General features: G+C 47.9%; 1 protein-coding gene across 1 annotated transcript in view; it reads right to left on the reverse strand.

Moving 5' to 3' along the window:
• The window catches only part of LOC149342817 (serine hydrolase-like protein), a 42,193-nt gene extending 32,406 nt beyond the window's left edge, over positions 1 to 9,787 (reverse strand). Inside the window, exon 1 of the mRNA XM_089545299.1 lies at positions 9,240 to 9,787. The gene's annotated coding sequence lies outside the window, so the exon portion shown is untranslated. The remainder of the gene's footprint in view (positions 1 to 9,239) is intronic.
• Positions 9,788 to 11,668: the final 1,881 nt, after the last annotated feature.

Genomic DNA, 11,668 nt, shown 5'->3' on the forward strand with positions numbered 1-11,668 from the left:
TGAAGCTAAAGCCTTCGTCGCAGCTTTCCCAGTGCAGCTGTTATTTTGCAGCTGTTCTTACGCGGCTGGTAATTTTCGATTCAGCACTCCCCGACGCCGATTAGTTATACGCGTTCTCTTCTTTGAAAGACGCGAAGTGTGTGTACCTATTTAGAGCTTGCCACATTTGCTCAGAACTTAGATGGAAGACACGTTGCAAGGACTGCTTAGTTGTAATCAGCGCGATAGAGGGTGTTAGGAAATCTTTTCCCCTTCGTTCAGCTCTCCGCTGTGTGGCGACGCAACACAATGCACGTGGACAGTGCATGGTCCAGGCCGCACTTCGTCCTTTGTCTCCTCGTCGAGAGCAGTGGCAAGGCGAGCCTGTTGCAGCGCGCGGGCAGAGCGACGACCGCCGACCCGTGAGAATGGGGTCGCGTGGGTTGCTGCGCACGCGGGGCGCAAAGAAGGGGGCGCCCCGCAACAGCGCTCTCAGGTCCGAGGAAAGAACAACTATATGAGTGTTGACTGTGATTGGGCACTATACGCTTTGTTTTGGGCTTGTGTCGGTGCTACATTTACCGCAGTGGACTACAGCGTACTAGCCATGACAGGACGCTACGAGTATGCATTTACCTATACTCCGTTTCATACATAGCAGGCAACGCTGCGGAGGTTGCTGAAGTAGTGCGTCCATGAAACTATATTGTTCCGCCACATATCATTCGCTCTTCTCGAAACTGCGGCCATTGTTTGTACGAATAGAAAGAGCGGTATAAAACAACGTAGTAGGATTGAAAATGACGGTCGAAGCTGTGAGGCGCTCAGTGTTCGGGCTCTCTGGCCATAATTTTCACGGAGAGGGAAGTACTTTTTGGGCACGGATTTAATAGAAGCGATTCGCCCTACCGACCGCGTATCATACCGCCACGTGTACTTTTTGCTTCTCGAAATCTCGACGAGTCGCAGGACGAAAATGTGGCAAGAGGTAAAACGAAGTCCAGGAGGTACTAGTCACGGCGCTCAAGATTTGTCGGTACGAAATATGTTTTTGTTCGCTTTGGTTGTATGGCGAACTACTTTTTGCATGCGGGCTTAGCCTGCGCTAACAGGCGCGATAGCTTTGGCAGCGTTGCCTGCTATGTATGAAACGGAGTATATGTGCGCATATATTATTGCGTACTTAATGCGTGAATGACCTTCAAACACGCTCTTCTATTATCTGTCGTCTGATCTTCTCCACCCTGTTTGCTACCACCCTTCTTTCCTGCACCAGCCCCGGTGGCTCAATGGTTAACGCATTCGGCTGCTGTGCCCGAGGACGCGGGTTCAACCCCAGCCGCGGCGGCTGTGTTACAACGGAGGCGAAACGCGAAAGGGGCCCGTGTGCTATGCTATGCCAGTGCACGGCAAAAAACCAGGTGATCGAAATTATTCCGGAGCCCTACACTAAGGCGTCTCTATCTCTCTTTCTTCTTTCACTCCCACCTTCCTCACTTCCCCCAAGCCGAGGTTGAGGTGTAACAAACAGATTCTTAAATGAGCATTTCTGTTGAATTTTCAGGACAAATTAGCCATCACGTTTCGATTGGAACTCAACTGACCGAACTCACTCGTATGAAAACTTTACCAAAACGTTATAAAATCATTTATTGGGTTAAAGACTAATAAAGTTAAATGTCCGCCCAGTAGTCAAACCTTTCTCTAACATCACGCAAAGCCAACGACGTATGCGCAACTTTAGCTGAAAAGTTGAAATATTACCAGAACACCAAATCTCACGGCAAACACCCTCTGCCAGCGCTTTGGAAGGAGTAACAACAATGTCTTGAAGACGGCATTACAACGCAGCATAAACACGTTACACTGAAATGTTCACCTGCCTGAAGCCTAGATGCTCGTGCTTATAGGTATGGTAGCTATCAGAGGTTTGTCATCTAGAATTGGTAGTGAGTTCTTAATTGCCACAACTTTCGAAATGAATATCGACGCCACTGGAGCAATCTATACGAGTGGCACGAACAGTGAGGTTTAACTGTAATGTTATATTAGCTGAAAGAGTGGTTACTGCACAAACAGCGAAAAAAAAGTATGAACAGTTCTTAAAATCGATGCTTCACATAGACTTTACCTATTTGGAACATATTTGTTGGGTTGCAGCAGTGTTTTAATGCTTGAAGTAAATGTTTAACAGATATAGCTGAAGCGTTCTACCTAACGCTATACTAATCAAGTTTTTATTGCGCGTTCCATGAGAATTAATCTCAAGAAAAAATATTGCTCAGCAAAATTAACTGACATTCTATTGACTCGTAGGCAACTGGCTTTCTGTTTACTTAAACACAAGTGAGATTCAGCTTACATATAGGCAATTGGCTTCCTGTTGATTCATATCAGTAGAGAACGTTTTGATTTTTTAATGAACGAGCTCAATAAAATTTGAGTTTAAAATTAATTGTTATAGACACTACAAGTACAGTAAGCGATCAACTGAAACTAAACGTGTATTTTTGTTAGGGATGGCCGCATCGGTAAGAGGATATGCCATCCATTTTTATCAAAATGCGTTTGCAAGAAGATGAAGCAATTGAAGAATTCGAAGACAGCCTCGGTAGAAAACATGGACTTTTATTTTCCTTGCAATACGGGAAGATCAAAGAAACGAGCGAAAAAGGCATGTTATTGCATGAAGGAATTCTCAACTGCTCGGAAACCCAGGCGTAATACGAATTAGCCCCCAAACTCTCCCATTTGTATTGCTCACGCACTATCACAGTGTTAAAAAGTGACGTCAAAGCTGCACAATTTGAGAAGTACAGGAACGAAACAAGAAGTTTGATTCTGCAGCAGGCAACGACATGTATGTCCACACCGCAGCAGGAGGCGATAAAATTATCTCCGTGCTTCCTTCAGCCCCACCAGATCGTTTCATTTCTTCAGTTATATACCTTTTGTTATTTCGTCCCTGACTTGATGTTTAAGTCGCCTTCAAGCTCCGTTTGATCCTGCTTACTCACTCGGGAAAGGACCCCGAAGGCACAGGGTCTCGTCTCGTCTCTTTTTTTTTTATTGTTTTTTAGGCCATCAGTCTTGATTTCGACGTTAAGTGAGTACTGCAGGTCGGGGTATTGAAAACATTCACAATATATACCCTGAAGTGACCTCAATAGTGCGCTTAAAGCAAGCAAGGTTTGTTTTAAAGGGGGCAGATCGCGTCGCGTATTATAGCACTCAAAAAAGGCCGTGGACGTTCGGATGCATGTCTTTCTTTCTTTCTTTCTTTCTTTCTTTCTTTCTTTCTTTCTTTCTTTCTTTCTTTCTTTCTTTCTTTCTTTCTTTCTTTCTTTCTTTCTTTCTTTCTTTCTTTCTTTCTTTCTTTCTTTCTCCCTTTCTTTCTTTCTTTCTTTCTTTCTTTCTCTCTCTCTTTCTTCCTTTCCTTCTTTCTTTCTTTCTCTCTTTCTTTCTCTCTCTCTTTCTTTCTTTCTATCTTTGTTTCTTTCTTTCTTTCTTTCCGTTACAGAAAGCCGGAGCGAAAGCTAAAGGCTGCAGTGCCTGACAAAGGCTTTCGCTCCGGATGACGTTCAGCGAGCAGGTAAAGAGCATACAATCTTTGGCCATATATGGATAGGTCACAAAAAGGTTGCCAAGCTAAGGCCCACGGCCCACCCATATCACCTCGGTTAATTGATAAAGCGAATAGATCAGCACTGCTGGTTCTAAACCAACATATAAAGCGCGTTGTACGAATCAAATTACCAGAAGAGGTGAGAGCAACAGGTGGGCAAACTTAAACCGGTTTAGCCGAATGCGCACTGCAGCTTCAGAGCCTTCCGCCCATTTTCTCACGCTCTGCGCCCCAATGTCCAAGTCGAACAGTAATCCTCACGGAAGAAACGTGTCACACAGGCGACATAATTGGGGGGAAAGAAATCTGGGCCTGCCTGTAGGCTCCGGGTAGGTCGGCTGCATAACAGACACCCGAGCAAATTGAACAGGTCACTCACACCCTGAGCGGAAGTGAGCAGCCCTCGGTTCAGGCATACATGGATGCGAGGGAGGAGGAAGGGGAGAGAGGAAGTGGGACGAACGAGTGAGCACGTAGGCGTTTGTCGCGTCCCGTGCTCTGCAAGCTGCTGCTACGCACATTAACAGTAAAACACGTTGTGGGGCTAGTTGGTGATGCATTTTCTTTTCTTCAAATTTAAACAGGCTAAATTTTCAGACGAATACACATACAGACAGCTCCTGTCCTGTCATGTCTATGTGTGTATTCGTCTGAAAAGTTAGCGCTCTGGTGGGCGAGTTGGTGTGACATATCTAGTGAAGCAGCGCAACGGCACAAGGCCAAGGGAAGAAAGAGACAAACACAGCGCTGAACTGACAATGTTTATTCCGGATGCTATCAACATATATACACTTTAGCACCTTATAAAAAACAAAAGAAACAGAGAGGAACGGAAAGTTTCAAACCCAGTCACTATGCGCATGCAGCTGTATCGCGTGTACATCGATCATATGATATCAGATAGTTGTGCTCTTTCAACGAAATAGCTACGGACGGGGTGCTGATACAATTCGCACCCAGCTTCATGATTGCAGATGCTTCGATAATCTCTCGTATAAGTTTATCCTTGTGTTTGGTAACTACTTGGCTGTTTTTGAATACTGGAAAACATGAACACTCACGACAGTGAATACCTATGTGAATACCTATGTTGTCAGTTCAGCGCTGTGTTTGTCTCTTTCTTCCCTTGGCCTTGTGCCGTTGCGCTGCTTCACTAGATACATTAACATTGCCACGACATTCTGAGAATTTTTTCGTCGCTCTGCTTACATGTGCCGACTTATATAGCGTAATGAAATATACGAAGGTATGACAATTGCGAAAGGCTTATAGCTGCCGCGTCATGGAAATCGACATGTACACTCGCAGACAAAAGTATGAGGGACGTGGGCTCGCGGAAAAAACAAACAAACACTTCTGTGCTGTCAGGCAGACCACTGAGTCGAAAAGTGTAAAACCATAGGGGACATGCGTGCTTCATCGGCTGGAAAAATTACGAGCTGACGGGAACGAGGAAATAATTTGTTTCTGGGAACCCGAATCCGGTAACTGTTTTCCATGACTGCACATCCAAGGTACCTTTTTCTTCACAGCGGTTCACTCATTATCAATTTAATTTAATTAATAGTGACATTTCTGCGCTTTCCAAAGCGCTCTCATATCTTCTTGTGAAGTGCACGCAAAGTACCGGGGGCTGTTAGGAACGGGCCCACAAGCCCCACCTCTGGAACCAGTGTTAAAGATGGGGCTTCTATCCCACCTCTGGAACCAGAGTTGAAGACGGAGGGGTCCTGGAGATGACTAACTCGTTTAGCCTCGCAGGTACCGGCTCCGAATGACGATGTCGGACTGCGTTATCGAGGAAACTGTACAGAAGGGTTTATTCTACATATTTACAGAAGAGAATCGAATCGAATGCAATGCAATGCGAATGCTCCGATCACACAACAACATCCCGTTAAATACGGTTCGCGTTCCCTAGATCCCTGACTGGGGAACTTGGTTCGAATACGTTGTCCAATCGGATGGGCCATTGATGACGCTGGCGGTACCACCCACGGCAGGGCGGTGCTGATGCCCTCTCGCTCTCTCACAGCTCGGGGGATGAGAAGGGGAAGACAGTCATCAAACACAGATGCGTCACCTTGACCACTGCCGCAAGTGTTCTGTGCGTTGCCTCCGTGGGAAAGCAGAATCCCGCAGTCTCCTCGCAGGTGGTTGAACCTTCTCGAACTCCCCCGCCGGATGGCCGAAGCACGAGACTCCTTCGACACAACGTCTTTCAATTAGCAGCCTCGCTCAGCGTGACCTTGCGTAGCATCATCCAGTCCGGTGACCCGAAGGTCGACTCGGCCAACGTATACCGGTGCTTCTGCCGTTCTGCTGCCGTCGCAAGCTCCTCGCCGCAGCTTTGCCTAACGACGACACTCGTCTGACAGTAATTTCTCCCAGGCCGGTGGGAGACAGCCTCCTTCGATCGGTTCGGAGGTTCGGTGATTTGGAGTGCAACAGCCCCGGCCGTCGTCGTCTATGCTTCTGCCGCCGGCGCCAGGCCTCGTCATATCCCTTGCTTTGCGATGAGTCACACCCGGCTCCTAGGACCACGTTGTCCACTCTTAACAGGGCTTAAAATGGATAGGTAGTTTGTAAGGGTGTGGGAATATTCGAAAATTTCGAATAGTGCATTGAATATGCTCCTAGTCGACCTTATTCGAACTAATCAATTAGCGACTCAGGCTATGAGGGACGCCGTAGTGAAGGGCTCCGGAAATTTCGACCACCACGGTATTCTCGGTATGCTAATATCGGTATGCTAAAATCCTATAATGTGATCCAAGTCCGCCTGCGGACGTACGAGTAAAAACGTACTGACACGAGGAGTACAGCGGACACAGGAATGTATAAATGCAAACGGATGACGCTTCTGATGGGTTGAATCAAACTGTAGGCCCAGAGAAAAATTTATTTGTCGCTGCAAAAAGCGGAAGCGACACCCGGGGTTCCTGTTTGAGGAAGCAATGCCAGCCCGACAAAATAAGCGCCGCAACGACCCAGCGGAAGAAGCATATGTGACTAATATCCGACAGATGATTGGTGAAGCACGCACAGTTATAAAAGGCGGAAGGCAAAACATAACCGAGGGCTGCGCAGATGTATCGAACAAACAAACAAGGAACTTTTTTATGACGGAAATCAAGCCGCCTCCATAGCCCATCTGCCGGAAGGCCGCAGTCAAGGGCTCTGTCGGCGGGTTGCTTGTTATGTTAGCTGATGTCAGAAAGGTGTATCGTGTTTATGATCGCGACGAGACGGAAAAAGATACTCTTATTCCATCGTACAGAGAACTTCTTGAGGCATTGACGCTTCGAGATGTTATCCATAGGAGTTTGCTTCAATGATGCTTCATGCCATCACAAAAAATTCTCTCAAATGGACCATAAATTCCCTATAAGATGCCCTTTCTTTTTCTGAGCAGCAGCTTGAAAGCTTTGTCAAGTTGGAAGAAGTGGGGCAATTTCTGTTCTTAAAATTCCCAGAACCTCCGTAAAAATTCCTTTCCACCAGATTTTACCCCTAAAGTTGCCTGAAAAACACAAAAAATTCCCCTAATAGAACATTAGAGCATGTTTTGGTTATAGTTCGTGGACCGTATAGTCTACATCCCATACCGTCGCCTCCTCCCGGATTTTGGGCGCATGCGTGTGCGTGTGCGTACACGTGTGCGTACACGTGCCCATGACAGCGCGTCCTCGCAAATGATGATTTAAAACGCTTATTTTAGGGTCTACTGTTTCTGGTCACAGCCTTCAAATGCCGAAAACGATGTAAACGTAGTTTAATTATAGGTATTCAGTTTTAACCGAAATCGCATTCAGTCCATCTGAGGCCAGCATAACAATAATAGCGAGCTGCTGCGCGCTTGGAAACGGTTTCCTTACCGCCGTCGTGTGCTAGAAAGTGCGCATGGCGAGCACGAAATAATAATAAAAAAAGCTTCGTGACATGGAAACAAAGAGATAGCTTTTCACAAAAACAAATTTTATTGCCGCTGACACACGGGTCAAACAGAAAGGAAGTCGAAGCAGAGAGAAAAAGGGGTGGTTCTTGGCCCGGAGGTGGTAAAAACTTGGCAGGCGCACAATAAACACCCAGGGGAAGCTCTGCTCCGCTTCATCGTTGCTTGGAAATAAGGGTAGACTACGGGAGCAGCAAGTTAATGAGTTGTTGGCAGTCGGACGGTTGAGTATTCCAAAATTAAATGTCGCTCCACGGGTTCATTTGGAGAAATTGTACGACAAAAAACTGAACGCCTTTATGCACAAACAAGAGAGGGTGAAAGTGGTTCTGCACACATGTAGTCTGCCATCTCAAACATGATAAGCTTACCCTGCCATAGGAAATCGGTAAAGTGAGTATTTACGGGGAAAAAAATATCAGGGGAAAAAGAATTGACCGAAAGAAAAAAGCCGGTGAGCCTTCACGCGGGAAATGTACTATATTCACGAATAACTCTAGAACGTTTGTTTCATTCGAAATTCCCCCAGAATACTCCGAATATTTGTAAACATAATACGAAGAACACTGAAGTGTGTTTTACAAGGCTAGAAGTTTCGTCACGCCGGTACTCAATACGCAAAACAAAGAGCACACAAAGACATCTAACTGCACGCGGACTGCTGCAGACTGCAGTCGGAAATTCGCACACTGTGGTGCCTGCCACAACTTGACTTTGTTCGTTCTCCCTTTGAGAGTAAAGAACTTACATTTATGCTCTGTATCTATATTGCACTTGGCACAAAAAAAAAAAGAATCAAGCATCTTTTTACTGTAGGAGACCGTTTAATGTTGGATGTATGACCAGGCTTTCTTTCATTCTTCACAAAACTTTTCCCCGCGAAAACTCACGACGATGCTTGAAATTATTTGTCAAGAAAGACAGTGTCATACGACACACTACCGTTCATTCATTTTGTTCCGAAAAAAAAAAAATAGTTCGTTTCAATAAGCATTTATAGGATTTCACATTTTACTTCATTAAATCGAGATATTAAATCCGTGTGTTTCTAGAGGAAAGTAAATGGAGGAATCGTGCTTGTTTCGTTACGTCACTTAATTAATGCATTACAGCCAGTTTCGTAATAACGAGACTAACTGCACGCGCACTAACCTGTCTCATCAACGAACCGAACCTAAATGACCCACAGCCCCACATTCGCCCGCGAACCGCCAGTAGGGCAGAGCTGTCAAGCCGCATCGCCGTACGCGAGCCAGCGCACGCGCGCGCGCGTCACGCCCACGCACGATCGCGGTCGGCGGAGGAAGCAGCAGCAAACGCGGAAGTTTGCCGACCCCGCACGTAGGCAGGCCCACGTGTGACGTCATTCCCTCCGATTCTCTCAGTACTCTACAGCCGCGCAGCAGCAGACGGCGGCAAGTTCGCTCCTGCAACAGAGCTCACGAAACAACGCTGCAATATAAGTTCGTCCAACGACACCAACGACTGTGCGAAGGTGAGGACGTTCAAAATGATGTGACTAGCTGACCATGATGTGCCGGAAGGACGCCGCAGTTCTTCGTCCTGTGTGCAAGGGACGATGCGACAACGAGTGCATGCTTGACCGTATGTAAGGGCGCGCGCGCTCCCGCAACAAAATCGCGGAGCGGTGATGAACAAGCGAAAGCGAGCGACTCTCACCTGAAGCAGCCGGCGACGAGATCAAGGACGGCTCGAGCCTAGAAACCCAGCGCTCCGGTGACACCGATTCGCGCGCCTCCAGGTCGCGGTGAGAGCGACGGAGGCGAGTAGTCAAGCAGGCAGGTCGGCCCCCCGTCTTGGCTCCGCCGGAGACGGCTAAATCGAGGTTCGCTGGAAGCGGCACGATGCTCGCTCACTAGCTCGCGCCCTTACAGCTGCTGCCTGCCACCCTCGTAAACAACACTGCGGGAAGGCAGGCGCGAGAGCGGGAAGGAACCAGCGTCAGCTCGCAAACTGGCGTCCGCAACAATTCGTAGGCCGTTGCGGAGGGGATGCGACGCGCGCTCTGCGCGCTCAGCCGGTCGGCCGCCGCCGCGTGTGTTCGGTGCACAACACTTTCTCTCCGAGTGACCCCACTCTCGCCGGCGATGGGGACCCCACTCTTTTTCCTCGGCCGACTGCTTTTAGCACGGCGGCCGCTGCCAGCCGGTGGAGTTCGCCGCGCTTTCTTGTTCGCGCCAGCTGACACAACGATTGACGCAATGCACTCTCCCCTCTCTGTCTCTCTAAATACGCGTGTGGGGCACGCGGACACGTTTTGGCTTGACGCCGTGAGTGCGGGGTCTCGTGCGGTTGTGACCGAGATTGTGACCGAGACTGTGACATTGCGCGACCTTTTCTGAGGACGCCGTCGTTTGTGGCCCGGTTTTCTCTTTGTTGTACGAAACGAAATAAACGTTCATTCAGTCCGCAAAAGAGGTCATTCCTGCAAAGCAGGGGGTGACCTCAGTTTCCGCTGAATTATGGGATGGACCTGTTTATTAATAGCACTGTTAAAGCACCCTCTGAACAGCCCTTTCGCGACCTCAACGCAAGAGACAAAGCTGTTCACAAGGATGATCATGTGGTAATGTGAAACTGGTAATTTCTATAGTTTCGTTTTTGGAATGTCAACTTTCTTGTTTAACTAGAAGCTTTCGTGTGGTACTGTGCATCATCAATGGCCTGCATGGCTTGCGTGAGTTGCAAGCGAACGGGCTTTTCCATGCTCGATGTAGTTAAAAATTAAGTTTCCAACTACCGAACTCGTTGGATGTGAAACCAGGTTAACTAACAACAGCTGTGTGAATCTCGCGCATATATCGCACGTGTCTTTTGCATCTATGCAATACAGCGTGATCTTAGTTTTTCTGCTCCCCTGAATCAGCGTTTAAGTTGGTTCTCAAATACGGTTTCCCACATGTGCAGTAGTCTGCTGTCGATCACCTATAAAATTCCGCCGCCTATGAAATTCTCACTAGCTCCAACCCCCAGCCACCACGCCCTATCCAAATAGTTTGGGTACCGATCCATTCGGGCAATCCCGCTAGCGAGCATCCAAGTAAGTTGAGTACCGGCCATTTCGGGCAATCCCGCTAACGAAGCGACGCATTCCGCTGCTCGAGATACGTCAACCGAGCGGCGCCTACCGAAGACAGGCTACGCGAGAGACCGGCTGATCACATATCACGTCGCGCTACACTATATACCGCGAAGAACTTGTACTTTACTCCCGCCATACACATCCCTGACAAAACAATAACAAACGACCTGGCGACAACTGCAGACTCGTACCTTTCCCTCCCCAGCGCTCCTTGCTCTTTCCTTCCCCTCTACTCACACCTCCGAATGTCCTCTCTGTGGGGCCCCGAGAGCCACATTCGAGCACGTTATGTTCATCTGCCGACAACTGCATGCAACCACCGGCCCAATGGGCCCTCGCGGACTCGGAGGGGTGGGAGATCGTGGTCTCTAGCTCCGACCCGGCCTCGCAATTGAGGCTGGTGCAGTGGGCGGAGAAGGTCGCCGTCAGACACGAGCTGCCTGCCACCACCCACGACCAGGAGTCAGCCCACCTCTGAAATTTGAGCTATAAGGACTCCGCCAATAATAAAGCTTTCACCACCACCACCTCACATACGATTTTGTTCCCAGAGAAGAGAGTGTGTACTAGTTAAACTAGTCCCATTCTTTACCTTTCGTGTCGTTCGGCTTGCCCTCAGAACGACATAGGATCCCCAAAAAAAGATTAATAAGCGCTCTCCGTAAGAAGCAATGTCTGCTGATGCGTTACGCACATCTTCGCGATGACGCCTCAGGTAACTCTATTCGCCAATAACCTTTTTCTTTTCTCTCAAAGCACCTAGATCCGTCAATAAGTTTAAATCCAATGCGAGACAATGCTTGGACTGAATAACGAGACGGACAAAGACCTGCTTCGTTCGAAGTATAGTCTTCAGTAATATGCTGAGTTTCGTCCTATTTCCGCCTCGTGTGACAAAGGTAGAGATGTATCAAAGGACAAATAAGCTGCGCTGTATGAACGCAGTCAATGAAAATTGGTTTTGAGGGAAGGAAATGACGCAGTAACTATCTCATATCTCGGTGGA

The sequence above is a fragment of the Amblyomma mixtum genome, chromosome 5, assembly GCF_055824585.1.
Source record: "Amblyomma mixtum isolate Tamu chromosome 5, ASM5582458v1, whole genome shotgun sequence".
NCBI lineage: Eukaryota > Metazoa > Arthropoda > Arachnida > Ixodida > Ixodidae > Amblyomma > Amblyomma mixtum.